At 44.1% G+C, this 14,623-nt stretch overlaps 1 long non-coding RNA gene across 2 annotated transcripts; it reads right to left on the bottom strand.

The window, feature by feature from the left end:
• Positions 1-11,571: 11,571 nt before the first annotated feature.
• Positions 11,572-13,685, bottom strand: LOC127060223 (uncharacterized). Of its 2 annotated transcripts, none has more exons than XR_007778985.1 (2): positions 12,870-13,685; positions 11,572-12,766 (listed from the first exon to the last, which is right to left on the bottom strand). It is a non-coding gene; the product is annotated as an uncharacterized LOC127060223 (long non-coding RNA). The 2 variants fall into 2 exon arrangements; XR_007778986.1 differs by having other exon boundaries at positions 12,956-13,685.
• Between the last annotated feature and the right edge of the window lie 938 nt (positions 13,686-14,623).

Here is a 14,623-nt window from a genome sequence, read left to right as displayed (position 1 = left end):
TTGCTGGATTTCTCCTAAACGAATGCTGCCATCAACTAGGACATGGCAAATATTTAATGCCTCAAAAATCCAACTTTCAACTGATCCACAGGCCATAGGAAAATGATGTATTTTTCCCCCAGAGAATGGCCTCTCTTTGCACATTCTCAGCATGGCAGACAGAGGGCGCCATCCTGGAAATTGGCCAACTTTGCTGGATTTCTCCTAAAAGAACGCTGACTGAAACTAGGACCTGGAAATATTTAATGCCCGAAATGGCCATCTTCAAACTGATACCCAGACCCTGAGGAAATTACGTCTTTTTCCGCCAGAAAATGGCATCTCTTTGCACCATCACCTCATGGCCATCCTGGAATTTGGCCAACTTTACCGGATTACTCCTAAACGAAAGCTGACTTAAACTAGGACCTTGCAAATATTTCAAACGCCAAAAAGCCAACTTTAAACTGATACTCAGACGATAGAGAAATGACGTCTTTTTCCCCCGAAATTGGCCTCTGTCTATACCTTCTCCACATGGTTGACAGTCAGGGACATACTGGAAAGTGGTCAACTTTGCTGGATTTCTGCTAAATGAAAGCCGTCAGCAACCGGCACCCTGCACATCCTTGAAGCCGAAAAGGCAATCTTCAAACTGTTACACAGACCCTGGGGAAATGACATCTTTTTCCCATGGAAAATGGCCTCTGTTTGCATCTTCTCTGCATGGCCGAATGAGGGCGCCATCGTGGAAATTGGCGGTCTTTGCTGGATTTCTGCTAAACGAAAACTGCCAGCAAACAGGACCTTTCACGTCCTTAAAGCCACAAAGGCCATCTTCAAACTGATACCCAGACCATAAGGAAATGCGGTCTTTTTCCCCCAGAAAATGGTCTCAGGTTACACCTTCATCACATTGCTGACAGAGGGCGCCATCCTGGAAATTGGCAATTTTTCCTGAATTTCTGTATGAACGAAAGCTGCCGAAAAGCAGGACCCTGCAGGTCCTTAAAGCCCCAAAGGCCATCTTCAAACTGATACCCAGACCCTGGGGAAATGACGTCTTTTACCCCCAGAATATGGCCTCTCTTTGCACGTTCTCCGCCTGGCCGTCAGAGGGTGCCATCCTTGAAATTGGTCATCGTTGCTGGATTTCTGCTAAACTACAGCTGGCAGCAACTAAGACCTGGCAAATATTTAATGCAACAAAAAACAACTTTAAACTGATAATCAGACTTTGGAGAAATGACGTCATTTACCCCCAGACAACGGCCTCTGTATCTTCACCGCATGGCCGACACTTGGAAGCATCCTGGAAATTGGCAATTTTTACTGGATTGCTGCTAAAGAAAAGCTGCCAACATCCAGGACCCTGCACATCCTTAAAGCCCTAAAGACCATTTTCAAACTGATACCCAAACACTGGAAAAACGACTTCATTTTCACCCTGAAAATGGTTTCTGTTTGCACCTTCTCCAAATGCTTGGCAGTAAGATACATCATGGAAATTGGTCAACTTGGCTGGATTTCTCCTAAATGGAAGCTGCCAACATCCACTACCCAGCACGTCCTTAAAGCCTCAAAAGCCATTTTCAAACTGATACCCAGACACTGGGGAAATGGCGTCTTTTTCCCCCAGAAAATGGCCTCTATTTGCTCATTCTCCGCATGGCCGAGAAAGGGCGCCTTCCAGGAAATTGGCCATCACGTCTGGATTTCTGCCAAATGTAAGCTGCCAGCAACTAGGACCTTGCAAATATTTAATGCGCTGAAAAGCCAGCTTTAAACTGATACTCAGACCATATGGAAATGATGTCTTTTTCTACTATAAAATATCCTCTGTCTGTTCCTTCTCTGCATGACCGACAGAGGGCGCCATCCTGGATATTGTCCAACTTTGCTGGATTTCTTCTAAAGAAAAGCTGCCAACATCCAGGACCCTGAAGGTCCTTAAAGCCCCAAAGGCCATCTTTAAACTGATACCCAGACCCTGGCGAAATGATGTCTTTTTCTCCCAGAAAATGACCTCTCTTTTCACATTCTCTTCATGGCCGACAGAGGGCGCCAACCTGGAAATTGGCACACTCTGCAGGAATTCTCCTAAATGACAGCTGCCAGCAACCAGGACCCTGCACGTCCTTAAAGCCCCAAATGACATCTTCAAACTGATACCCAGACCCTGGCGAAAAGACTTCTTTTTCCCCCTGAAAATGGCCTCTGTTTGCACCTTCTCCACATGCTTGTCAGTAAGCTACATCCTGGAAATTGGCCAACTTGGCTGGATTTCTCCTAAACGAAAGCTGACAGCAACCAGCACCTGGCAAATATTTAATGCCCTAAAATGCCAACTTTAAACTGATACCCAGACTCTTGGGAAATGACGTCTTTTTCCTCCAGAAAATGGCCTCTCCTTGCACCTTCTCCGCAGGGCCATCCTGGAAATTGGCCAACTTTACTGGATTCCTCCTAAACCAAAGCTGCCAGTAACTAGGACCTTGCAAATATTTAATGCGCCAAAAAGACAACTTTAAAATGATACTCAGACCATATGGAAAGGACGTATTTTTCTACCAGAAAATGGCCTGTCTTTGCACATTCTCCGCATTGCTGACAGAGGGAGTCATCCTGGAAGTTTCCCGACTTTGCTGGATTTCTCCAAACGAAAAGCTGCAAGCAACCCATGAATGAAAGCAGCCAGCATCCAGGACCCTGCACGTCCTTAAAGCCCCAAAGGCCAGCTTTAAACTGACACCCAGACGCTGGGAAAATGACTTCTTTTTCCCACGGAAAATGGCCTCAGTTTTCAGCCACTCAGCTTGGCCAACACAGGGTGCAGGCTAGAATTTGGCAATTTTTGCTGGTTGTTCCCATAAACGAAAGCAGCCAGCATCCAGGACCCGGCACATCCTTAAAGTCAAAAATGCCATCTTCAAACTGATACCCAGACCCTGGGAAAATGCGTTTTTTTTCCCCCCAGAAAATGGCCTCTCTTTGCACATTCTCTGCGTGGCCGACAGAGGGCACAATCCTGGAATATAGAAACTTTGCTGGAATTCACCTCAATGAAAGCTGCCTGCAACCAGGACCCTGCACGTCCTTAAAGCCCCAAAGGCCATCTTTAAACTGATACCCAGACCCTGGCGAAATGATGTCTTTTTCCCCCAGAAAATGACCTCTCTTTGCACATTCTCTGCGTGGCCGAGAGAGGGCGCCAACCTGGAAATTGGCACACTGCAGGAATTCTCCTAAACGAAAGCTGCCAGCAACCAGGACCCTACACGTCCTTAAAGCCCCAAAGGCCATCTTTAAACTGATACCCAGACCCTGGCGAAATGATGTCTTTTTCTCCCAGAAAATGACCTCTCTTTTCACATTCTCTTCATGGCCGACAGAGGGCGCCAACCTGGAAATTGGCACACTCTGCAGGAATTCTCCTAAATGACAGCTGCCAGCAACCAGGACCCTGCACGTCCTTAAAGCCCCAAATGACATCTTCAAACTGATACCCAGACCCTGGCGAAAAGACTTCTTTTTCCCCCTGAAAATGGCCTCTGTTTGCACCTTCTCCACATGCTTGTCAGTAAGCTACATCCTGGAAATTGGCCAACTTGGCTGGATTTCTCCTAAACGAAAGCTGACAGCAACCAGCACCTGGCAAATATTTAATGCCCTAAAATGCCAACTTTAAACTGATACCCAGACTCTTGGGAAATGACGTCTTTTTCCCCCTGAAAATGGCGTCTGTTTGCACCTTCTCCACATGCTTGTCATTAAGCTACATCCTGGAAATTGGCCAACTTTACTGGATTTCTCTTAAACAAAAGCTGCCAGTAACTAGGACCTTGCAAATATTTAATGTGCCAAAAAGACAAATTTAAACTGATACTCAGACAATATAGAAATGATCTCTTATTCTATCGGAAAATGCCCTGTCTTTGCACACTCTCCGCATTCCAGAAAAAGGGAGCCATCCGTTAATTTGGCCGACTTTGCTGGATTTTTGCTAAACAAAAGCTGCAAACAAACAGGACCCTGCACATCCTTAAAGCCCAAAAAGGCCATCTTCAAACTGATAGCCAGACCCTGGGGAAATGACGTCTTTTTCCCCCACGGAAAATGGCCTCTCTTTGCACGTTCTCCGCAGGGACGACACCAGGCGACATCCTGGAAATTGGCCAACTTTGCTGGATTTCTCCTAAGTGAAAGATGACAGCAAATAGGACCCGGCAAATATTTAATGCTGCAAAAGCCCAGCTTTAAAATGATACCCAGACCCTGTGGACATGACAAATTTTCCCCCAGAAAACGCCCTCTCTTTGCACCTTCTCCGCATGGCCGAGAGAGGGTGCAATCCTGGAAATTGGCCAACTTTGCTGGATTTCTCCTACTTGAAAGCTACCAGCAACTAGGACCTTAAAAATATTTAATGCCAACACGGCACACTTTCAACTGATCATCAGACCCTGGGGAAATGACGTCTTTTTCCCTCAGAAAACGGCCTCTCTTTGCACATTCTCCGCAGGGACGACACCAGGCGACATCCTGGAAATTGGCCAACTTTGCTGGAATTCTCCTAAACGAAAGCTGACTGAAACTAGGACCTGGCAAATATTTAATACTACAAAAGGCCAGCATTATACTGACATGCAGGGAAATGGCGTCTTTTACCCCCAGATAATGGCCCCTGTCTGTACCTTCTCCTCAAGGCTGACAGCGGGCGCCATCCTGGAAAATGGCCGACTTTGCTGGATTTCTGCTAAACAAAAGCTGCCAACCTCCAGGACCCTGCACGTCCATAAAGTCAAAAATGCCATCTTCAAACTGATACCCAGACCCTGGGGAAATGCAGTTTTTTTCCCCCCAGAAAATGGCCTCTCTTTGCACATTCTCTGCATGGCTGACAGGGGGTGCAATCCTAGAATTTGGCACACTTTGCTGGAATTCACCTCAATGAAACCTGCCTGCGACCTGGACCCTGCCCGTCCTTAAAGCCCCAAAGGCCATCTTTAAACTGATACCCAGACCCTGGCGAAATGATGTCTTTTTCCCCCAGAAAATGACCTCACTTTTAACCTTCTCTGAGAGGATGAAAGAGGGCACCAAACAAAACATTGGCCAACCTTACTGTATTTTTGCTAAACTAAAACTGCCAGCAAACAGGACCTTGCAAACAATTAATACCCAAAAAGGCCATCTTTAAAGTGATACCCAGACCCTGGGGAAATGACATCTTTTTCCCCCAGAAAATGACCCTAATTTTCACATTCTAAGCATGGCCGATAGAGGGCGCCATCCTGGAAATTGGCCAACTTTGCTGGATTTCTGCTAAACGTAAGCTACCAACATCCAGGACCCTGAATGTCCTTAAAGCCCAAAAGGCCATCATGAAACTGATACCCAAAACCTGGAGAAATGACGTCTTTTTCCCCAGAAAATGGCCTCTCTTTACAACTTCTCCGCTTGGCCCACAGAGAGCACCATCTCGGAAATTGGCCAACTTTGCTGGATTTCTCATATTTCAATGCTGACAGCAACCAGGAACTGGCAAATAGTTAATGTCCCAAACGGCCAGCTTTAATCTGATACCCAGACCCTGGGGAAATAACGTCTTTTTCTACCCCAGAAAATGGCCTCTCTTGGACCTTCTCTGAGTGGAGGACAGAGGGCGGCAAACATAAAATTGGCCAACTTTGCTGGATACCTGCTAAATTAAAGCTGCCAGCAACCAGGACCCAGCACATCCTTAATGCCCCAAAGGCCAGCTTTAAACTGATACCCAGACCCTGGGGAAATGACCTCTTTTTCCCTCAGTAAATGGCCTCTCTTTGCACCTTCTCAGCATGGACGACAGTAGGGGACATCCTGGAAAGTGGCCAACTTTGCTGGATTTCTCCTAAACGAAAGTTGACAGCAACTAGGACCTTGCAAATATTTAATGCGCTTAAAAGCCAACTTTAAACTGACACCCAGACCATAGGGAAATGATGAATTTCCCCCAGGAAATGGCCTCTGTCTGTACCTTCTCAGCTTGGCCGACAGAGGGCACCATCCTGGAAATGGGCAAAATTTCATGGATTTCTGCTAAACGAAAGCTGCCAACATCCAGGACCCTGAACGTCCTTAAAGCCCCAAATGCCATCTTCAAACTGATATCCAGACCTTGTGGAAATTATGTTTTTTTCCCCCAGAAAATGGCTTCTCTTTGCACTATCTCTGCATGGCTGACACAGGGCACCATCCTTGAAATTGGCCAACTTTGCTGGACTTCTCCTGAACGAAAGCTGACAGCAACTATGACCTGGCAAATATTTAATGCCACAAAAATAGAGCTTTAAACTTATACCCAGGCCTTAGGGAGATGACTGCTTCTTCCATCAAAATATGGACTCTGCTTTTGGCTATTTGGCCTGGCTGACAGAGGTTGAGCTCCTGCAACTTGGCAATTTTTACAGAATTTCTGTATAAACCAAAGCTGCCAGAAACTAGGACCCTGCACGTCTTTAAAGCCCCAAACGACAGCTTTAAACTCACACCCAGACTCTGAGGAAATGACTTCTTTTTCCCACGGAAAATGGCCTCAGCTCTCAGCCACTGAGCTTGGCCAACACAGAGTGTCAATCTAGAATTTGGTAATTTTTGCTGAATTTCCTCATAAACAAAAGCAGCCAGCATCCAGGACCCTGCAGGGCCTTAAAGCCTCAAACGATATCTTGAAACTGATACCCAGACCCTGGGAAAATTATGTCTTATCACCCCAGTAAATGGCCTCACTTTGCACATTCTCTGCGAGGCCGACAGACGGCGCCATTCTGGAAATCGGCCAACTTTGATGGATTTCTGCTAAACGAAAGCAGCCAACATCCAGGAACCTACACGTCTTTAAGCCCCAAATGCCATCTTCAAACTGATACCCTGACCCTAGAGAAATGACATCTTTATCCCCCAGAATATGGCCTCTGAGCGCACCTTCTCTGCCTGCCCGACAGAGGACACCATACTGGAAATCGGCGCACTTTGCTGGATTTCTCCTAAATGAAAGCTGACAGCAACCATGATCTTGTGTGTCCCTAAAGTCCCAAGAGGCCAGCTTTAAACTGATTCCCAGACCCTGGGGAAAGGACGTCATTTTCCCCCAGAAAACGGCCTCTCTTTGAACATTCCCCACATGGTGGACAGACAGCGCCATCCTGGAATTTGGCCAACTTTGCTGGATTTCTCCTAAACGAAAGCTGACAGCAACCAGGACCTGGAAAATATTTAATAACCCAAAAGCCTTGCTTAAAACTGATACCCAGACACTGTGGAAATGACATCTTTTTCCCCCAGAAAATGGCCCCTGTCTGTACCTTCTCAGCATGGCTGAGACGGGGCGCCATCCTGGAAATTGGCAGACTTTGCTGGATTTCTGCTAAACCAAAGCTGTCAACATCCAGAACCCTGATCGTCCTTAAAGCCCCAAAGGCCATCTTCAAACTGATACCAAGACCCTGGTGAAATGACGTGTTTTCCACCCAGAAAATGGCTGCTCCTTACACCTTCCCCTCACTGCATACAGAGGGTGCCATCCAGGAATTTCGCCAACTTTGCTGGATTTCCCCATAAACAAAAGCAGCCAGCATCCAGGACCCGGCGGGTTCTTAAAGCCCCTAAGGCCATCTTCAAACTGATACCCAGACCCTGGGGAAATGATGTCTTTTTCGCCCAGAAAATGGCCTCTCTTTGCACCTTCTCCGCATAGCCAACCGAGGGCACCATACAGAAAATTGGCCAACTTTGCTAGATTTCTCCTAATTGAAAGCTGACAGCATCTAAGACCTGGCAATTATTTAATGCCCCAAAAGGCCAGCTTAAACTGATACCCAGACCATAGGGAAATGACTGCTTCCTCCATCAGAAAATGGACTCTGTTGTCACTAATCAGCCTGGCCAACAGAGGGTGCCATCCCGGAAATTGGCAATTTTTGCTGGATTTTGTATGAACGAAAGCTGCCATCAACCAGGACCCTGCACGTCCTTAAACCCCAAAGGCCATCTTCAAACTCATACTGTTGTGATACTGATATCATCACAACAAATCTATCTATTTCTAACATAACAAAGACATCACAAAATTTTACTGCAGCAATACCTTAAAAACCTCGCTAAAAATAAAATTTCAAAATTCCATTACAACCTGAAAACTCATACATTCTAAACATGAACTTCCTCCAAAACAAATATTTCTAAAACCCAAAAATCTGAAATCAGCATTTAAAATAACTACTATAGAAGCCAAAAAACATAAAACAATTAAACACCTGACCTCAAATATCTAAAACCATCTATAACTCTTCTTTAAAAACACCCCAACAAATACCAATTACCGCCTCAACAATACACCACCAGCAACACCCAACAACTCAAAATACTGTAATTCCCATCCAAAAAATACACCATAAACTAAAACACCAAAAAAAAAGAACAGAAGTCACTCACCCTTCAATAACCCCATTTAACCAAGACACATAACTGAAACAAATAAAAATTAACTATAAAGTATCATACTTTAATTCCTTCATTAAACACTGCTACACCAAACTTAGTATTAAAAAAAACCACAAAAACCAAATTACAAGTAGCAAACAACACCAAAAAAAAAAACCCAACACACTATATACCACAAAAAAATGAATAAAAACCACATATAAATGCCACTATTAAACACCATTGCCATTAAATATATCTATCTGTATGTATATCTAAATGTATACATACAATTAAAATATTGAAGGATGAAATAAAATTATTTACCCTTGTTGAAGCAAGGTGAGCCCCGCCTGTGGCGTCAGTTTCGGGGTTCAGTTGCAGGAACCTCCAGCTCTCGCAGCATTTGCAGGGTTGAAATCGGGCTGTGCCACTGCATTTGAGGGCGCTTCTTCTGCCCGTGGCCCGGCATCGAACGTTCCCGCTCGGGGCTCTCCTGCTGCCACGTCCCGCCAGTGGCCCGACCACCGCACGGACATGACCGGTAGCGCGGGGTTGGGCAGGAGATCTTTAGGCTGTGACCACACTCACGCTAATTAATGCTCATGAAAGCAGGAGGCTGGGTTCGGTGGAGCTTCGTTCGGCCAAGCTGAGCTCGTAAGATTCAGTTTGGTTCTCTTCGGTTTGGCCGACCTCGGCTTTGTTTAGCTGAGCTCGTTCGATCCAGCCGAACACGGCTCCGTTCAGCTTTTCGTCTGAACCTGCCTCGGTTCGGAAAATCTCCGCCAGATTTGGCTCTTCGCCTACACTCGGCTCTTCAGGCTACCCTCAGCCATTATCGGCTACACTCGGCTCAGTTTGGCCAGTTGGCAGAGCTCAGCTGAATTCGGCTCACAGATTTCCTGATGGCAGCCCCTAGGAATTCTACATGACACAAACTGCAACCTCCAAAAGGCTTGCGGGTTTTTAAAGAAATGTAATTTTAACTCAACTCTAAGGACTAAAGAGCTCTTAAAGAGCTGAGGGCTCCTTTAGGATAAGAATATTTACATGTACAAGCAATTCCTTCATTTGCATCTTGATTTTATTTAACACCCCCCCCCCAATTCCATACATATCACAAGCAATGTGCAGTTCTGGTTTTTCCCTGTACACTATTTGTACAAAGAAAGGACCTGGGCACAGCACACAGTCATGATTCAATTGAATAAATCCTGGCTTACAATTCAAAGGTTCTCACTCTGGCACTGCATGTTTGCAAGTCTGGACTGGCATGCTCAACTACTCTTACAGCCACACTGAAGAACAATGTATCAGATTTCTCAGAGAGTTCCCAATAAAACTGACATATAATCACTGAGCGGAAAATCCTTTGGGGTTTAGTTCGATTTCTCACCTGTTCCAGGGCAGAGGGAAAATGGGTTTGTCGCACATGGCAGCAGCAGTGATTGATTAGGGGTTTTATTTGTTTGTTGGTTTGTTTTTAATAAAAAAGGTAATAAAAATAAACCAAGTCTGATATAAATGTCTTGAAGTGCCATTCAAGCTTATTAAACCCAGGAAGACCGTCCAGATTCCCAAGTCCAGTCTTCCTCTGTCTCCTTGTTCTTTGCACTTACACCCTATTGTAGGAAGCTCTGCAGCCTTTTTTTCCGGTTCTGTATTAGAGAGTGGATGGATACTTAGGGCACACACATGCACAGTCTTTCTGGTTCTTCAAAAAGATAAAAATCCTTGTAATGAAAATTATATAAGTAGTACTGTCTCTCAAACTGTTCAAGAAAAAGGAAATTGGAGCTTTAATGTCCCTCTGAGAGATGTTGAATAAAATCTTCCCCCCGAGTTTGCACACAGTAATAAAATACTGATTTTTGTGACCAAACAAGGTAGGTCTGTATGAGAACACCTCAGGAGGCTTTCAGGGCTCACGGTGATGAGGATGGAGCACAGAACATTAAAGATGAATGTCAGTCCCCTGAATTATTGCTCCGATGTAGCCAATTTTTTTTGCTAAGAGCCATACCAGTTTCTTCCCTTTGTTTCCGAGTTTCCAAGTCACCTTGCAATTCGTAACCTGCACCAACCTGACACGGGTGACATATCCGGCTTCTGTGCTCCAAGCCACGTGTCCCCGATGTAAATGGAAGTCAGGAATACAGAAACAGCTATGGAAGGTGAGAAAAACATCAGAAGGGATATTCTTCTATTTCCCCACAGTATTACCAAGCCAAGCTGCACAGGACCTCCAGGACTATGTTTTAAAAGAGCTCCCTCTTTTCTTAGCTGGAAAATCTGGAGTGACTTTGCCCATGCAAAGGCAATGATCCTATTCTCAAGAAGGAACAAATCAGTTTCCTGTTCAAAAAAGCAGTTTGAAATCTGACCTCTCAGATGCTCTCACTGACCAGCAGTAGGGATCAGCATCCAGGCCCACATGGACTTGTTTTTTGCAGACTATTTTGCTTCTTTGAATTACATTTCTTTCACAACTTTTGCTCTGTTTTAGTCCTTGAAGGGGAAGTTTCTTAGAGGGAGTGGGAGTGTTGTAGTGTCAGAAAACCTCCCAGTGTGACCATGCTCCCTCTGTGATGCCCACCCTGGCAACGTTCCCAATCCACAACCACGGACGACAATCTGTGGAAGCTGTAGAGAGTGTGCAGTGTTCCAAGCTGGGCGAACAGCCCAGCAACTGCAGAAGGCCTTTGCTCTGAGGAAATATATAGTAAATATACTACCCAAGAACTTTTCTTTCTTTCCTCCTTTCTTTCTTCCCTTTCTTTCTTTCTTCCCTTTCTTTCCCTACTTTCTTTCTTTCCTTCCTTTCTTTCCCTGTAATTCTAACTTTATCTTCCTTTTTAGCTTTAGAATAAAAAAGCAGCAGTACAAACTTTCAGGGTCCCTGGGAGTAAAAAACCCCAAACTATAATGATTTAAAGAAAACTATTTACTGCCTGGGAGCCTGAAATTTTCTACTGCTGCACCAGACATATAGCTTTTATTGCTTTTAATATATACTTTATAGGGTCCCAATTACTGCTCCAGCCGTCAGTAACAAATAGCAATATCCATTAACCACATCATCAGTACTCCCATCTACATTACCAGTCAAATAAAGACACAACTCAGAGGTAATTGCATCATGATTATGTAATTGCATAAACCAGCAATCTATCACCACAGCTATCAGTCACCACCAAGCGCACCCCTCACAAAAACCTCGCCACCGCAACTGCGTCCCACCCCGGACCCATCTCCTGAGAAGCCCACACAGTGCCGCCTACCGTCCGCCCCGGCGCACTGCAGGCATAGCACCGCCCAATGACATCACCGCGTCGATACGGCGTCCCGCCCCGGCCACGCCCCGAGTACTTCGAGAAGGACCCCAAGGCGTAGCCGATATGACAGCTGCCTGATCAAAATGCCGACACCAACACCTGGGCCTAGGAATAATTTCCCGTGACGCCGCCCGCTGCAGACAAACCGAAATGCCATCACTGCCACTGGGGACCCGTGGAAGGCATGCAAAAAGCGCCACAAATCGAAAAATTCCCGGCCTTGAAAGCCGCCATCTTCGTCCGGCGTCACGTGATGCGGGCGGCCGTCGCCATCTTGTACGGCACCCCGGGATGAGCAGGGTGCCGCCATTCTATAGGGCCCCCCGTAATGGTCCGAGCGCCACCATCTTGTACAGAACCCCGTGACAGCCAGATGCCACCTTCTTGTACGAGCACCAAGTTAATACGAAGCGCCGCCATCTTGTACAGCACCCCGAACGGCCCAGGTGCCACTGTCTTGTACTGCACCAAGTGACAGCCAGGGTGCCGCCATCTTGTACGGTCGTATGGTTCTGCTGGTCTCGCCTTGTTTCGGCTGAGCTCGTTCAATTCGGCCGAAGGCGGCGTCGTTCGGTTCTGTTCCATTAAACTCGGCTAAATTCGGCTTGGTTCGGCTCTTCGGCTGACCTCAGCACAGTTCGATTAAACTAGGTCATATTCAGCTCTTCGTCTAAACTCGCTAATGTTAGATACACTTGGCTATTTTCGGCTACACTCGGCTGTCATCGGCTCTTCGGCCTAACTCAGCTATTTTCGGCATGTTTCGGCTCTTCGGTATAACTCGGCTATTTTCGGTAATTTCCGGCTCCTCGGCTAAACTCGGCTTTTTTTGTCTACTCTTGGCTATTATCAGCTCGTCAGCCGAACTTGGCTATTTTCGGCTACAGTCATCAAGATTCGGCACTTCAGAAGAATTCGTTGCGGCTCGGCTCGCCAAGGGCGGGAAAGCGGACGAGAGGACCCTGGCTGAGAGGCGTTTTCGCCGATGCCTGTCAGAAACCAATTGAAATATGCCCGTCTGCGGCTGCGCAGAGCCCACAGCCCGTGTCCGCGGCACTCGAAATGCCACAAAGAATCCCGCCGGGGCCGCACCTGCCTCGGGGTGCCGTCCAGGCAATCCGGTTAGACGGACCGGGTTGGGGGGGGGGGGGGGGGGTGTTTGTCTTCAATTTTCCCACCCTTTTTGCCACCAACTTGAGAAGGTCAGGCGACTCCTTGACATCCGTGACACACCACTCCCAACATGGCGGCGGCGCGGCTGCCTGTCGGTGGAGGACTGCAGTACCGCGCTCTGCCCACAAGGCGGCAGCACTGCCGTCGACCCCAGCCAGGGGCTGCCGCGCACCTTGAGGCTGCATCCATGGAAGGCAGAGAAAGAGAACACAACTCCTCTAAAATAAATGCCAAAAAACAACCCGGAAGGAAAAAAAAAAACCAAACCTGTCTCTAACCCAATAGGATCTAAAAAAACCCCCAACAATTTATTTAAAAAAATATTTAAATATTTAAATTTTTAAATTTTTTTAATATTTATATTCACAAGTATATTTATAATGTATATTGATGTATAATGTTTAGCTATACATTTTTATTTATAATAAATTTATATTCTATGTTACATCTTTTCCTATTACTTAGATTTATTTATATATTTTTATACAATATTTTTCCATATTGATTATATAGTTCTGTTTTAGGATTTTTACTTCTGTAACACTTATATTCTTTAAATAAATTCCCTGCCTCTACCCAAATAAAAGCAAAAAAGAACCCCTTTAATTTCAACTGTATTTCATTTTTTTAAATTATATTTTCATATTTATATTCACATGTATATTTATATTTATCTGGCCCGATAATGTTATTTATATACTATAGTCATCTCTTCATTTTACTTACATATATTTATATTTATAATAAATTTATACTCAGAGTTTTGTAATATATCTTTATATATTATATATTTAGATTTACATTTCTATAATACATATATTATTTAAAATAAAAGCCCTACCTCTAACCAAATAAAAACCAAAGACACCTCTTTATTTAAACCATATTTAAAAAGAAGAATAATTTTACTTCTCATAATTCTATTCACATTTAAATTTATAATTTTCTTATTATTAGACATTATATATATGAGAGAATATTTTAATATAATAATAGATATATTATTTTTATATCAGATATTTCTATCACTTATATTTATTTAAATTAAATATTTATAGGTATCAGTATATATATGATGTATTTGTATATTTAATTTCTATTTTTATATTATTTATATTTATATTATATACAAAACCTCCAACCTATAAGCTAATAAAAACCAAAAAATCCTCAATTTAATTTAACTATATTTAAATATTTTTATATTTACAATCTATATTTACTATCTTTGCATTTAAATAGTAGATTATAATTTCTATATATGTTACAACAATATACTGTACATATTATAGTTTTGTATATTTATCTATTTGTTTTCTATATTTATGTTTACCACTTTATTTTAATATTTATTTTTAAATTTATATTTATTCTATTTTTATCTGTATATTAAAGCATACAAATTCACTTACCTGACACATCAGAACCACAACAATCCTGTGCCTCGGTCAGCACCGGCACGCAGAGCACGCTCGTCCCGTCGCAGCAGATCCAAACAAAACCTATTTCTATCACCAAAGATCCCACGACCCAAATATAAATGCAAATAAACCTAACTGTAAGTAAATTTAGAAATCCCACTATAACTAGCCAAAAACCTCCATACATTCCAATCTTAAACGTCCTCCTAAACCAATATCTCCAAAACCCAAAAAACTCAATTACACACTGAA

This window comes from Serinus canaria, chromosome 17 (genome assembly GCF_022539315.1).
Source record: "Serinus canaria isolate serCan28SL12 chromosome 17, serCan2020, whole genome shotgun sequence".
In the NCBI taxonomy this organism is placed as follows: domain Eukaryota; kingdom Metazoa; phylum Chordata; class Aves; order Passeriformes; family Fringillidae; genus Serinus; species Serinus canaria.
Note: the sequence above shows the minus strand (reverse complement) of the source record. Positions and strands in the feature narration are given on the sequence as shown.